This window comes from Rhamphochromis longiceps, linkage group LG7 (assembly GCF_057381845.1).
Source record: "Rhamphochromis longiceps isolate RC_006_pf linkage group LG7, R_longiceps_female_GT1.1, whole genome shotgun sequence".
In the NCBI taxonomy this organism is placed as follows: domain Eukaryota; kingdom Metazoa; phylum Chordata; class Actinopteri; order Cichliformes; family Cichlidae; genus Rhamphochromis; species Rhamphochromis longiceps.
In genome coordinates, this window is record NC_140563.1 from 67713381 (window position 1) to 67720097 (window position 6717).

Consider the following 6717-nt stretch of genomic DNA (forward strand, 5'->3'; position numbering starts at 1 on the left):
TCACAAAAAACAGTGAGTGATGTCATGATGTCCATCTTTCACAAACAGTCTCTGGTTTCAGTGTTAATGTTCAACAGGTTCAGGTGACTATAGACAGATTTATCGTGAAATTTATAGTGAGGAGGAGAGGCTCCACTTCCTGATTACAATGAACACACAGTAAAATAAACACACACACACACACTGCTTCTTTTTTTTTTTAAAAAAACAACAACAACAACAGCTGGAGATGAATCATAAACAGTTGGTGGCATAAATCAATGTTTAAACTAAGATTAACACTGCTACTTTTACAGAGGTGGTTCGGGCATCTGACAAGGATGCCCCCTGGGCGCCTCCTGGGTGAGGTGTTCCAGGCATGTCCCACCGGGAGGAGGCCCCGGGGCAGACCCAGGACACGCTGGAGAGATTATATCTCTCGGCTGGCCTGGGAACACCTTGGTATTCCCCCGGATAAGCTGGAGGAGGTGGCTGGGGAGAGGGAGGTCTGCTGCCCCCGCGACCCGGCCCCGGACAAAGCGGATGAAGATGGATGGATGTTTAGTCCTTATTTTTTAGTTGTTTCTGTCATCTCCCCCTGTACTCAGTCTCCCTGGTTCCTATGTGTCATGTTTCTTGTCTATGCGGTTAAGTTCATGTCATGTTTTATCTCCATGTCTATGTCTCCGTGTTTCCTGTTTTATTTTGGAAGAGTCTGGTGTTCTTTGTTCATTGTAGCTAGTGTTACTCTCCTCTGTATTGTCATTATGTTTCATTCTAGTCAGCTGTGTTCTTATGTGTCTCCACTTCACCTGATCACCTCATGTGTATGTTTAAGTCCTCAGTCTTCCTTTGTTCGTTGTCGCGTCGTCTGTGTACTTCCCCTCTAGTCAAGTTAAGTGTTTTTCAGGATTCTGTGCAGTTCATGTTTGTCATTTGGTTTATGTTGTTTTTCATGCAGCCGCACGATGAGGTTCCGTGCAGGTCATGTTCATGTCTGTTTTCGTCACGCCGTTTGGTTCACAGTTTCCATGCATCTGCACAGCATTCTGTTCACGGTAATCATAGTTATTCCTTTCAGTCAGGTTAGTGTTTTTCCAGTTTAGGTTTTTGGTTAGTTGCAGTCTCTGTCCCTGTTATGTTTTGTCTACTCCCTTCTGCATCAGCCCAAATAAAGGCTCGCTTTCAGTTTAAGTTCACTCCCGTCTCCTCGCCTGTGTTCGCGCCTGGGTCAACCACACACACTCTCCACACGGTCTGCCCCCGCTGGCTGTGACAGTACGACGTGACCAGTATGGACCCAGCGGACAGTACGGATGGGATTGGGGAGGAGCTGCAGCGGATCAGCCGGATCATGACACGCATCTGCGGGTGCGCGGACCCTAAAGTGGTGTCCACTGGATTGGCGACCATAGACGCCATCCTCCGGAAAGAGCCGCAGCTCCACCAGTTTCCTCAGCTTATTGAGATGTTTGACTCTCTGGGCCCCCTTAAGGAGGAGCTTCGGGCTCGTGCGCTGGCCCAGAGGGTATTGAATGCAGACTCAGCACCCATGACCCCACCCAATGAGCGGGAGTCGTCATTCCTGCCTCGTGAACCGGAGGCGGTCAGAGTCGGAATGCTGAGTCTCACCACCGACCCGCCATCGGCTCACGTTTCACCAGCTTCCGCGTCTTTGCCACAGTCTAGCCGCACAGCGCGGCGCACAGAGATGACGGAAGCCATAGACTTCGGTGAGGAGGAGCGGCAGCAGGTGTTACGGGCTTATCGGGAGGAAGAGCTCTGATGGAAGCCCTGGCTCCTTCTCGACGAGGAGCTCCCACCCATCGCCCCGCCTCGGACCAGCCGCTCACCTTCACCCCCCTCGTGAGGACTTCTCTTCTCCGGCTGCTTGCCCGGCGAGGAGGTGGGCGGAGGAGGAAGAGTCGGTCCCCGCCGTTAATACCGTCGCACTCATGGCCGCTCCTAGGAAGAAGCGGCGTCTGCGGCGTCGTCGCTCCATGCAGCCGCCACAGCCTCTCCAGAACGAGGCAATACAGAGACAGAGTTTCAACCAGGAGGCTCCCTTTCCACCAGAGATTGGCTGTAGGTGAGTGCTCCGACAACAATGAGTTTATTTATCCAATTTGTGACTGCAAGGAAAATGTGTGTGAGTCAGCTATAGCCAGCTCTGGTGGGGTTATAAACATCCCGGAAACTAGTCCTGGACATGTAAATCATGCTTCCATAGACAATCTTGTCATTAATGTAGCTCATGTGGCCGAGTGGGCTGCTTGTGAATCTGAAACCTCGTCACAGGCCGAGACTGAAGAGACAGTGTGTTACCTACCTGTGACAGAAGAAACCAACTGTATCCAGAGGCCAGGGAGTTTTGAAACCAGTACTACTTTAACCATTAACACACTCTCTGGGGACTCTGAGACTATTAAGGATAATTCTGAGTCTCGAAATCCTGTTCTAACAGGTTTGAGCCTGCCGTTATTCCTGCGTCCTCTGAGGGAGAGTCTTATCTGTCCGGCCCACAAGCTGGCTGGAGACCCACAGGTGTGTTCTGCTGTATACGTGAACCAAGACACTGCAACTGGTTCCGGGGCCTGTAATGAAGTAAGTTCTGCCTATGTTGCCAAGACACAGCAAGGAAATACTGAGTATACTTGTATACTTCTACAACTGTGCCATCAGCAGCGTTCTGACGTATGGATTTCTAGTGCGGTTCCCCAGCTGCACCAAGGCCGATCAGCAAGCACTCCAGCGGGTGGTGAAAGAAGCTGGCAGAATTATTGGAACAAGTCTGCCAGAGATTAGTAATATCTTCCCCACTCGCTGTCTGAGGAGGGTGCACAGTATCCTGCGGGACCAACATCACCCTGCGCGCCACCTTTTCCACCTGCTGCCCTCAGGGAGAAGGTACAGGTCTATACAGGCCAGAACATCCAGACTGGCCAACAGCCTGTATCCACAGGCTGTGAGGCTCCTGAACTCTCTGCCCCCCTCTCACGGACAATAACCATATCCAACTTCTTAATAGCACTGAACTGGTCTGCATTGGTGCATCATATCTTTATTCTCTTTCCCCCTCCTGCCCCCCCCCCCCCCCCCCCCCTCTTTCTTAAATAGATAACTATCATATCTGACATCATATCTCACAGTACAATAATGTTGAATGGGTTGCATTGTTGTACTTTGTCATGTTTCTCAGGTCTTTGTCTGAATTTCTTATGAACATTACTTGTCATGTTCTCATGTTGTTGCTAAGGATTGTCTTATTGCACTGGAGTCACACTGGGTTAAATATTTACACTTGGGTTTTAAGTATTTATTATTTTCTTCATTATTTTATTTACGGGTTGTACGGAAGCCCCAAACGCAATTTCATTGCTCTTTGACAATGACAATAAATACTTAATAATAATATAAGACTGCCAGTTTACAGTTATGTTCTTAATATTTGTAAGAGCCCTGAGCAAGAAGAAGCTGTCTTTTACAACAAAATTTATTTGTTTCTCAAATGAAAACTGCTATCAAAGAACATCCATCCATCCATCTTCTTCCAGTAATCCGGGGCCGGGTCGCGGGGGCAGCAGCCCAAGCAAAGAAACCCAGACCTCCCTCTCCCCAGCCATCCTCCAGCTTGTCCGGGGGAACACCAAGGCGTTCCCAGGCAAACCGAGAGATATAATTTCTGCTGCGTGTCCTAGGTCTGCCCCGGCATCCTTGTGAGATGTCCGAACCAGCTCGACTGGCTTCGATGTGAAGGAGCACCGACTCTACTCTGAGCCCATCCTGGATGGCCAAACTTCTCACCCTATCTCTAAGGGAGAGGCCAGCCACCCTTCAGAGGGAGCCAATTTCCGCCACTTGTATGCGCGATCTCGTCCTTACGGTCACTACCAACAGCTCATGACCATAGTTGAGGGTAGGAATGTAGATCGACCGGTAAATTGAGATCTTTGCTTTTACACTCAGCTCTCTCTGAGACCGGTACAGCGTCCACCTCACTGCAGCCGCAGCACCAATCCGTCTGTCGAGCTCCCGCTCCCTTCTCTTGTTAACCGTGAACAAGACGCAGAGATACTTAAAATCTTCCACTTGGGGCAAGAACTCATAGGCACTCCACCGTTTTCTGGCTGAGGACCATGGCCAAAGTTTTGGAGGTGCTGATTCTCATTCCCACCACTTCACACTCTGCTGCGAACCATTCCAAGGTAAACTGGAGGCAATCACCCGATGAAGCCAACAGAACCGCATCATCCACGAAAGCAGAGATGAGATTCTGATACCACCCACGTAAAAGGCTTCCGCCACTTGGAGCCCCCAAAGATTGGTGGGTCATCCCCTTGGTCCCAGACTCTGCTTCCTCCACAGAAGACATGCTAGTGGGATTAAGGAGGTCCTCGAAATATTCCTTCCACCGCCCGACAATTTTCTCAGTCGAAGTTGGCAGCACTCCACCCACTCTACCTGCACTATACACAGTGCAGGTAGAGCACTGCTTTCCCCTCCGGAGTCGCCCGACGGTTTGCCAGAATCTCTTCGAGGCAGTCTGAAAGTCTTCTTCCATGGCATCCATGAACTCCTCCCACACTTTTAGAGATTCTGTAGAATTCATTTTAAGAGGAAAGTAGATTTGAGAATCATTGGCATAACAGTGAAATGAGATTCCATGTTTCCTGAAAATAGAGCCTAATGGGAGCATGTAAAGGGAAAAGGGTACTAGGCCCAGGTTAGATCCTTGAGGGACCCCACATGTAAGGGGGGTGGATGTGGTGATGAAGAGCCACCAAACCTGACAGAATTATTGCACGCTGTCAATTGATATGGAGTCCGTAATTTGTCAATATCTGACAAGCACGCCAACCACAGGGACAACAGCAGCCATGGGAGCAGGGGACATGCAGCTGATTGACCCAGAATTTATACAGGTCGTTAAGTCTGACGTCACTAGCCGTGTCTGGGCCTAAACTCCGCTGCAGGTCCATATATCAAACGATCACTATGGCATTACTGAGAGTTGAAAAACTGTCTAAAGCCTTTCATCTTTAATAAAATGATCAGCGTTCTGCTCTACCAGGTGTAACAATTGAGTTTAACATCCAGGCATCCATGAAAACGGAATTTATGACATTTAACGGAGTTAGAAGTTAGCAGGAAGTTAGCTCGCTAGCTTCTATCTAAATACAATATAGCATGTCCTGACTGCGGGGTTTTGGAAACAAATTAAAACGTACAACTCTGTTATCACTTCCAACATAAATGAAGACAGAAAACTAAACAGCAGTGACGTTTGTAGGGTTACTGAAGTTTGGCTAGCTGGTATATAATGATGTGCTACGTGACCGCTAGCGACACAGCTATGTTAGCATAATATAAACAAGCTAACTTTTTTTTCCACTCAATAAAAGTTAACGTGAGTGTTCTCGGTGGTCAGAAACAAATGTAATCGCATGGCAGGATGCTGTAAACGGACCAAACTTCAGTCAGGAGAACAACTGAGATAATCCATCCACAATACGAGGTTAGTCATTCATATACTGCTGCATGGGCTGGGCTGTAGTTACATCCTAAGGTTTTAAAAACTGAGCTTAAATAAATGATTAGCGGTAATAAAAGCCGAGGGAGGTCAACAGTGATCACTGACTGTTTTAGGAGCTTTTTGAGATTAAATAGAAGAAAATACAAAACATTAAACATGTTAACAACACAAAAGCCATATTAAACGCAGACTACTTTAGGCCCGGAAGTAGGATTCGTCACGTCATCACTTAACGACCGGATAAAGGGATTCGCGGAAGTGGGGTCAGATGTTACCTTGGTTACACTTATATTCGAACATGGTGTTCGTTATGGCCAAAATGTGGTTTGCACAGAAGTTCAACAACGAAACACTGCTCGGGTTCAGATCCCAGCGGACGTTCCTCCCAATCATACCCCCTCCAGGTCTCACTATCATTGCCCACATGAGCGTTGAAGTCTCCCAGTAGGACAACAGAGTCCCCAGATGGAGCACCCTCCAGCATCCCACCCAGGGACTCCAAGAAGGCTGGGAACTATAAACCGCCACTGATCCCGCAGACAACAGCACAGGCCCTTGCTGGGCACAGGTTGGCCTGACTCCAGGGTGGGGCCCCAGTAACCCTATCCTGGGCAGGGTGAACTGTTCCCTTGGTGTTCTACTTATAGTGTCCTTCTGAATTGCTCTTGTCTGGTCCCTCACCCAGGACAAATTTTCCACGGGAGACACTACGGGCAGAAGCCCCCAGACAACATAGCCCCTGGGATCCCTAGTAAATGGTAAATGGTCTGTATTTTTGTATTGCGCTTTACTTGGTCCTAAGGACCCCAAAGCGCACAAACGCCTCCACCACGATAAGGTAGCAATTTGCAGAGGGGAGAAACAGGAACAAATGGGGTTTTTTTGTTTGTTTTATTTGTGACAGGGTATGTGTAAGAAAGTACTTAAATATAGAATTTAAATTTGTTGTTTTGCTAAGTTATCTGTTATGTGTAGACACAACACTGATTCGTTCCTTGAGTTTGGTGTCTTTTCTATGGTTGAATGATTCATAGGTCAGTGTTGATTGACTTAACAAACAAAAGCAAACATTTCTCTGAAAATTGTAAGCTACAAGGACTGGACTGAAAGAGCTCTTTAAAAAAATAAAGTCTGGCTCCTTGGAAGCAAAATATAAAGAAATCAGGAGTGACTCAAAGAGATTACACAGTACTGTAAAACTCTTA

General features: G+C 47.8%; 1 pseudogene; it reads left to right on the plus strand.

Annotated features, from left to right (window-relative positions):
- The first annotated feature begins 1273 nt into the window (after window positions 1-1273).
- LOC146666821 (uncharacterized) lies at window positions 1274-5960 on the plus strand (annotated as a pseudogene).
- The last annotated feature ends 757 nt before the right edge of the window (window positions 5961-6717 follow it).